The sequence below is a fragment of the Bos grunniens genome, chromosome 29 (genome assembly GCF_055505025.1).
Source record: "Bos grunniens cultivar Pamir isolate PY7600 chromosome 29, Bosgru_T2T1.0, whole genome shotgun sequence".
Classification (NCBI taxonomy): Eukaryota; Metazoa; Chordata; class Mammalia; order Artiodactyla; family Bovidae; genus Bos; species Bos grunniens.
The window spans coordinates 38,202,350-38,211,794 of record NC_141193.1 but is presented as its reverse complement, the minus strand read 5'-3'; positions in this window follow the sequence as shown (position 1 = coordinate 38,211,794).

Here is a 9,445-nt window from a genome sequence, read left to right as displayed (position 1 = left end):
GAAAGACCACCATAAAGGATCATCTTTTCTTTACAAACCCAGATATTGGAATCTGAACATATCTGAGTGCACAGGAAAATATTTGATACTTTGAATCCTGATCTGATTAATAAGGATGGCTTTCTGCATGTTTAAAAAAGTGTTTTCTTCATTATTTCTCCTTTTGATAGACCCTAGTTTTAAATCCTATCTTATGTTTACCACATTGATTCTTTGCATGACTGTTTCTCTCTTCCTGGAAGGACCTGCCACAGATTCCCATTTCATTTTCAAAATCCAAGTCTTATGACATTTCCCTCCACATTTATGGTTTACCTATAAATTGCATGTAAATTGCATATGTTTAATTCATTGTATTGTCAGTTTATGCATTGTTTATTTACATTTGTTTTCTCAGACAAAATTTGGTAGCCCATCCATGCTTTAATCATTCTCAAAGACACAGTAGCCAGCACCTGAGTCCTATATAATAAATGTTCAATGCATGCTTATTTAGTTAAGCTGGACTTTAAAGAACAGATTCTATTAATGATAAGTAAAGTTGTTAATGTTCAAGCTCTTTAATTAAGGTGCAATTAAAGAGCAGAATTGTTGAATCTATTGGGATAATTTTAATAGTAGGATGATTCCTCTATTTTCATAAGCATACAATTTTCTCAAATGGTTGAAACTTAAGATTGAAAAATGAGGTATAAGGAGTTCATGTATTAAAAGGTGGGGGAGGGAAATGTTAAATAGATGTGATATTAAAGGTTCCCTATGATCTTTCATTCTATTAAAGGATGTTAAGACATAATTAGAGATTAGTAAGATACAGATAATAGTAAGTGACATAAAAGAGGAAAGACATGATTCAATGTTCTCTGCTGCTGCTGCTGCTGCTAAGTCGCTTCAGTCGTGTTCGACTCTGTGCGACCCCATAGACGGCAGCCCACCAGGTTCCCCCGTCCCTGGGATTCTCCAGGCAAGAACACTGGAGTGGGTTGCCATTTCCTTCTCCAATGCATGGAAGTGAAAAGTGAAAGTGAAGTCGCTCAGTTGTGTCCGACCCTCAGCGACCCCATGGACTGCAGCCTACCAGGCTCCTCCATCCATGGGATTTTCCAGGCACGAGTACTGGAGTGGGGTGCTATTGCCTTCTCCACGGGGTTTAATTTGGAGATAAATCTAAGGGGCAGTCTGCCACATGTTGGTGAAGGGGATTTCCAACACTGATAACCCAGCCTGTATCCTTGATGCTTCAGAAGGGGCAGGGATCCAGATTCATTGGCACAGGAGCCTGTGAGGCCTATTCAATCACATGGTTGAGAGCTGCTCTTCACCATCACAGGGTCAGTGTTTTATGAACCAAAATCAGGACTATGTCTGACAGGTCCTAATCTGCTTGGAAAAAGTGGGACAGGAAAGTTTGAAGTAGAGCAGCCCCCGAAATGCAGCCCATGCTTATAATCTACACAGTGCTTTCTCCTTCCCCTTTCATTTATTGTTCAACCTCGTTCAGCAGTTAACTCAGTAGTGATGTGGTTCTCAACAAATTCTGCCTGGGTGAAAAAAAATGAGCATAAACATGTCACCACATATTTTAAAAGGTTTAATTCTATCAAAGTAAAGTTGGTTTACAATGTGTTAATTCCTGCTGTACAGAAAAGTGATTCAGTTACACATTTATATACATTCTGTTTCATCATGTTTTCCATTAGTTTCTCACAGGACAGTGAATGTAGTTCCCTGTGCTAAGCAGTAGGCTGTGTTGTTTATCCATTCTGTACATGATAGTTTGCGTCTGCTGATCCCCAGCTCCCAACCCATCCCCCTCCCCACCTGACCTCCCCCTTGGCAACCACATGTCTCTTCTCTATGTGAGTCTGTCTGTGTTTCCTAGAGAAGCTCATTTGTGTCATAGTTTGGATTCCACGTATACGTATGGCCATATAGCATTTGCCTTTCTCTGATTTGGTATGACAATCTCTCAGTCCGTCCATGTTGCTACAAATAGCATTACTTCATTCTTTTTTACGGCTAAGTAATATTCCATCGCGTATATGTACCGCATCTTTTATATCTATTCATCTGCCCATGGGCATTTAGTTTTCTCCCATGTCTTGGCTGTTGTATCACCACAGTTTTTATGATAATAATTTCAAGAATGTGCATGTTTGCTTGCTCATTCATGAAACATTTATAAATGTTGCATTTAAGAAAACAACTTTTGTAGTTATAAAACTAGCAATTTGGAAACTGCCCTGGATTTTTTCCTCCTTATCCTATTAACCAAAAGTGTCACAAAGTCAGATCAGTTTTACCAGTATCAGATATCAATATCTGTCCCCTCCCCTTTATTCTCACAATCCTAAGTCACGTACTTATCAATACTATCTTATATCTAGCTGTATATGTATATATATATATATATATATAGTATCTAAGACAATCTACAGGTTGTCTTAATGGTCTTCCTACTTTGACTTATTCTACTAGCTAAACCCTGGTGTGCTTCCCTGGTGGCTTAGAAGGTAAAGAATCTGCCTGGAGTACAGGAGACTTGAGTTCAGTCCCTGGGTTGGGAAGATCCTCTGGAGAAGGGAATGGCAACCCACTCCAGTATTTGCTTGGAGAATCCCATGGACAAAGGACCCCATGGGCTACCGTCCATGGGGTCGTGAAGAGTCAGACACGACTGAGCACAGTATGCTGCTGCTAAGTCACTTCAGTCATGTCCGACTCTGTGCGACCCCATAGACAGCAGCTCACCAGGCTCCCCTCTTCCCTGGGATTCTCCAGGCAAGAACACTGGAGTGCACAGTATAACACCAGCTAAACCAACCATGGTACAACTGCCAGAGGAATCCTTATCCCATTAAATCTGATCACGCCACTCTCCTGTACAGGCTTCTTCATTGCTTCTTTAAATGGTCCTTCTTTTTGTCAGTGTATCTGGTGCTCCTATGCTAGTGCTCTCTTCTGCTCTGATAAGCTTTCTTGTTATTGCCATTCTGTAGAGCAGAAGCAAAAATCATGTTTTCGTCACTCTCATCCACACCTCTCTGATTTTTTTTTAACTGACTTCACTTTTTAGAGCAGTTATATGTTGACAGCAAAATTGAGCAGAAGTGCATAAGTTTCCCCTAGACCCCTTTCCCAAATACCCACAGCCTCCCCCATGATCAACATCCCTCACCAGCGGTTCATTTGTTACAGTTCTTAAACTTATATTGATACATCATCATCACTGAATCATACCTGGCCTTTTAGTTTAGCATTCTCTCTTTCATACTTCTCTGGGGTCTTTTATAGATAGGTTATTTCCATTTTACATTACATATATGCTTTAGTTCCTTTAGTTCATTAAATCTGTGCTTTTTCTAGAAATTACAACCGTGAGTGCTTATGTACTAGCTCCTTATCGCAGACCCGAGCCTCTGCCAGAATGAGTATAGTAATTAGTAATAATTACTAAAGATTCAAGACACAGGGGTGCTTATACACCTTCCAGATATTGTCTGCTTCTTGGTGTGTTTTCAGAGATAGCTAATGTATCTGCTAAAATAACTGGGACTCTCGGCACACACCCTGCCTCCATAGGCTGGATCTGGGAAGCTACAAGGTCTGTGTGGTCACAGCCTTCATTCTTGCTTGCCCTGACATAACTTGAACTCTTGCCGCATACTTTGTAGTCCCAATCATCTCAGTAAGGAATGTACATCTTGGTTAGGGATTCATACCTGGTGCTCAGGGGAAAACTCATTTCTTTGTTTGGTTTGCTTTGTACAATGTAATTGTATCTGCTTAAGACTAAATTATCATTTTTCCCTTGGGCAGGTGTGTGTGTGCTCAGGCATGTCTGACTCTTTGCAACCCCATGGACTGTAGCCAGCCAGGCCTCTATGTCCATGGGATTTCCCAGGCAAGAATGCTGGAGTGGGTTGCCGTTTCCCACTCCAGGGGATCTTCCCAACCCGGGGATTGAACCTGCATCTCCAATGTCTCTGGCATTGAGAGACGGATTCTTTACCAGTGCACCATTAAGCTCATAAGCTTCATGTGGGCATAAGCTTCACTGACTTGGCACTTTCTTTGGCGTTCTATAGATGACTCTGTATGGCTTTTTGCCTGTAGAACCTGCCTGGTTAACTTTGGACTCATGCATAGTTCCCAAACTCTCACCGTGCTTTCCAGACCTTTCCGCTGCTTCATTGCTATGGGCAATGTAATATATTTGAAATATGGAGAACAAGCATTTTACCCTTTTCCCTGCCCTTTCTGATATTAATAATCACTGTGACTTTTCAAAGTCTCACTCTTTTCCCTTCACCCGCCTCTCCCTGGAAGTGTCCTGTCTCCTGTCTAATTAATGACCGTAGTTTACAGACAGTGCAGCTGTCTACACATATGGTTCATTACCCTTAAGACAGAAAACGATGTAAGAGTTGAAGGTTTCTTTCTCAGGGTTCTTTGGGCACTATGAAGGATGAAATCATTAGCATGACTTTTAACTAAAACAGGGCCTTGAGGTATTGCATCATCTTGTTGTACTTCTAGCACACACACTAGAGGCATTATAGCTTTAAAATCAGGGTTTATTAGCTTTTGTTTAGAACCAAATTTGCTTGGTGCCAGAGAGAACTGGAAAATAATAACAAAACACTTTGCGTTGTATCTGAGTTTTTGAATTGTTCCACATTTGGGATGAATACAAACAGTAAACTGAATTAATAAGAGAGGACTAAGTATTTTCCTAGAAAGACAACAGGCTGATCATGAGAGCAGCCAACGTGTTTCAGAAGAGCGGCATTTGTAGACCTGAAGAGTGGGAGCTCTCAGGTGCTCAATAACGTGCATGCTCGGTTGCTGCATTCCTGTCTGGCTCTCTGCAATCTATGGACTATAGCCCTCCAGGCTCCTCTATCCATGGAATTCTCCAGGCAAGAATACTGGAGTAGGTTGCCATTTCCTCCTCCAGGTGATCTTCCCGACCCAAGGATTGAACCTGAGTCTCCTGCATCTCCTGCATTGGCAGGTGGGTTCTTTACCACTAGCGCCACCTGGAAAGAGTTGTCCTCATTCATTTGTGTGATCCGTATTCACTCATACTGTTTGCCAGATCGTGTTCCAGGTGCTGGGAAATGAACAAGAGCTACTTCTTGCCCTCTAAGAAATTAGGGGTTTAATAGACTCTTTCAGTCCCGATAAGATTATTGTGCAAACTTCTGAGTCCAGCTTCCACCGCAGGAATCCCTGGTAATTGTGACTACTGACGATAGCTTTAAACACCCTGCACCAGGTCTCTGTTTTTAGCCTGGGCCTTCCCTGGTCTCTTCAGGTGGCCCTTATTTACTGACATGTGACTCCTCCTGGTTGGTTTCACAGCTGCATCCTGTGCTGGTGCTGCCAAGTCAGGTGGTGCAGTTACTCACATGCCCACACGTGGCCCAGACAGTAAAGAATCCGCCTTCAGTGCAGGAGACCTGGGTTTGATCTCTGGGTTTGGTAAGATCCCCTGGAGCAGGAAATGGCAACCCACTGCAGTATTCTTGCCTGGGAAATCTCATGGACAGAAGAGCCTGGCGGACTGCAATCCATGGGGTTGCAAAAAGTCGGACACAACTGAGCGATGACTCACACACATCTGCCTCAGGTGGCGTTGGGTGCTGACTGAAAAATTCATTGTTTTCCACTGTCTTGTTAATTTTGTCTTTTGTCTTCAGTTCTTTGCCCTCCACTCCTTTTTTTTTTTTCCTCTTTACTGAAGGTCTGTTCTAAACTTTTCAATGTGACTAGCACTTCAGCACTTAATGAACTCTAGTTCATGATCCAGGAGCTCTTGTCTCTCTACTCTGATCAAATCTTCTCTTCCTTTTCATGTCTTTAATTTGCCGTTTTCTCCCACTCATCCTTTAAGTGAGGGCTTTGTAATCTGGCTTCTACAGTCCTTTAAGGATCCCTGGATAGACTTTATGAAACCTACACGCTACCTGGAATTGTATCCAAAAATTGACTTATGTGTGCCTCTGTAGTTTTTCTGGGAGAGAATTCACTACTTGCTTCAGAACCTCAAAGACATCCAAAGATAGTCTCTAATAACAAACTTGAATTCCTATAGTTTTCATTCCACAATATTACTTTTCTCTGAGCAGTCACCATCATGCTTATAACATTCAATACCATGTAAATACCATTTGGTCTTAAATTGTATTTTCACATTAGAATTCTCTGCTGCTGCTGCTGCTAAGTTGCTTCAGTCGTGTCTGACTCTGTGCGACCCCATAGACAGCAGCCCACCAGGCTCCCCTGTCCCTGGGATTCTTCAGGCAAAGAACACTGGAGTGGGTTGCCATTTCCTTCTCCAATGCATGGAAGTGAAAAGTGAAAGGGAAGTCGCTCAGTCATGTCTGACTCTAGCAACCCCATGGACTGCAGCCTACCAGGCTGCTCCGTCCATGGGATTTTCCAGGCAAGAGTACTGGAGTGGGGTGCCATTGCCTTCCCCAAGAATTCTCTTCTACTTAACTTCAAATACCTACAGAATATCTTCTTCCTAGGAGTCTCCCAGGCCTCTCATGTTCTTGCCTGACTTACTGCCCTACAGCTTTCCTCCCATAACTTATTTTCTTCTTGCTTCCTCTGATTATTTTGAATAGGGCTATCCTTAGCCAGTCTAGCGTTTCTCATGATGTACTCTGCATAGAAGTTAAATAAACAGGGTGACAATATTCAGCCTTGACGTACTCCCTTTCCTATTTGGAACCAGTCTATTGTTCCATGTCCAGTTCTAACTGTTGCTTCCTGACCTGCATACAGATTTCTCAAGAGGCAGATCAGGTGGTCTGGTATTCCCATCTCTTGAAGAATTTCCCACAGTTTATTGTGATCCACACAGTCAAAGGCTTTGGCATAGTCAATAAAGCAGAAATAGATGCCTTTCTGGAACTCTCTTGCTTTTTCCATGATCCAGAGGATGTTGGCAATTTGATCTCTGGTTCCTCTGCCTTTTCTAAAACCAGCTTGAGCATCAGGAAGTTCACGGTTCACATATTGCTGAAGCCTGGCTTGGAGAATTTTGGGCATTACTTTACTAGCGTGTGAGATGAGTGCAATTGTGCGGTAGTTTGAGCATTCTTTGGCATTGCCTTTCTTTGGGATTGGAATGAAAACTGAGCTTTTCCAATCCTGTGGCCACTGCTGAGTTTTCCAAATTTGCTGGCATATTGAGTGCAGCACTTTCACAGCATCATCTTTCAGGATTTGGAATAGCTCAACTGGAATTCTATTACCTACACTAGCTTTGTTCGCAGTGATGCTTTCTAAGGCCCACTTGACTTCACATTCCAGGATATCTGGCTCTAGGTGAGTGATCACACCATCATGATTATCTGGGTCGTGAAGATCTTTTTTGTACAGTTCTTCTGTGTATTCTTGCCATCTCTTCTGAATATCTTCTGCTTCTTTTAGGTCCATACCATTTCTGTCCTTTATCGAGCCCATCTTTGCATGAAATGTTCCTTTGGTATCTCTGATTTTCTTGAAGAGATCTCTAGTCTTTCCCATTCTGTTGTTTTCCTCTATTTCTTTGCATTGATCACTGAAGAAGGCTTTCTTATCTCTTCTTGCTATTCTTTGGAACTCTGCATTCAGAGTACATCATGAGAAACACTGGACTGGAAAAAGCACAAGCTGGAATCAAGATTGCCAGGAGAAATATCAATAACATCAGACATGCAGATGACACCACCCTTATGGCAGAAAGTGAAGAGGAACTCAAAAGCCTCTTGATGAAAGTGAAAGTGGAGAGTGAAAAAGTTGGCTTAAAGCTCAACATTCATAAAATGAAGATCATGGCATCCGGTCCCACCACTTCATGGGAAATAGATGGGGAAACAGTGGAAACAGTGTCAGACTTTATTTTGGGGGGCTCCAAAATCACTGCAGATGGTGACTGCAGCCATGCAATTAAAAGACACTTACTCCTTGGAAGGAAAGTTATGACCAACCTAGATAGCGTGTTCAAAAGCAGAGACATTACTTTGCCAACAAAGGTTCGTCTAGTCAAGGCTATGGTTTTTCCTGTGGTCATGTATGGATGTGAGAGTTGGACTGTGAAGAAGGCTGAGTGCCGAAGAATTGATGCTTCTGAAGTGTGGTATTGGAGAAGACTCTTGAGAGTCCTTTGGACTGCAAGGAGATCCAACCAGTCCATTCTGAAGGAGATCAGCCCTGGGCTTTCTTTGGAAGGAATGATGCTAAAGCTGAAACTCCAGTACTTTGGCCACCTCATGCGAAGAGTTGACTCACTGGAAGAGACTCTGATGCTGGGAGGGATTGGGGGCAGGAGGAGAAGGGGATGACAGAGGATGAGATGGCTGGATGGCATCACTGACTCGATGGATGTGAGTCTCAGTGAGCTCCAGGAGTTGGTGATGGACTGGGATGCCTGGTGTGCTGCGATTCATGGGGTCGCAAAGAGTTGGACACGACTGAGCAACTGATCTGATCTGATCTGATCCTTAGCCAGGGCTTCCCTGGTGGCTCAGTGATAAAGAGTCCACCTGCCAATGCAATAGACATGTGTGCAATCCCTGGGTCAGAAAGATCCCTTGAAGAAGGAAATGGCAACCCACCCCAGTATTCCTGCCTTGAAAATCCCATGGACAGAGGAGCCTGGTGGGCTACAGTCCATGGGGTCTCAATAAAAGTTGGACACAGTTTAGTGACTAAAGAACAACAACATCTTTAGCCAGAGCAGATAAGATTGAGCTCTCAAGCTCCCCTCTTTCCGTCCCCACTGCCTTTATACCCATCTGTGAATACCACATATTGTACCGTTTTTTTGTTGTTGTTGTTTTGTTTTGTTTGCCACCTCAGTCTCCTTATCACTATGTCCTCTACCACTGCCTTACTTTAAGCCTTCACTTTAAGACTCTTAGCTTCTCTCTGTCTCTATTTTAAATATCGTTCAACGTATCTTCCACATAGAGATGAAAGGGATCATCTTCAAATACATATATAATCATGTCATTTCTTTATTTAAAATAATGTGTCCTTTGTCTACAAGATGAGATTACAGGAAAATTCTATTAAGATTATTTACTGTGTATCCTATGATTTAGTTCATACCTGCCTCCCCAGGCCCATAACTTGGTTATTTCCTATGAATGTTGGTTCTCCAATGCTGTTATGCTTTCTGTACTCATGCAATAAAATGTCTTCCTACTGAGCATTCACTACTCCTTGACTCCATGTCCATCATGTGACATGCTTTGACTAAAGAGATATTAATATATGTGATGTAAGCAGTATCTTGAAAACTGCTTGAATGGTTGGCCTGATTTGCTGTTGCACTTTTGCTATGACCAAGAGAAGGGGATTCCTAGCCTCTCCTGCTGGTCCTGGGAAAGGATGATGAACAAATGGAACAGAGCTTTCCAGCGAAATTGCCTCAGCCAAGCAC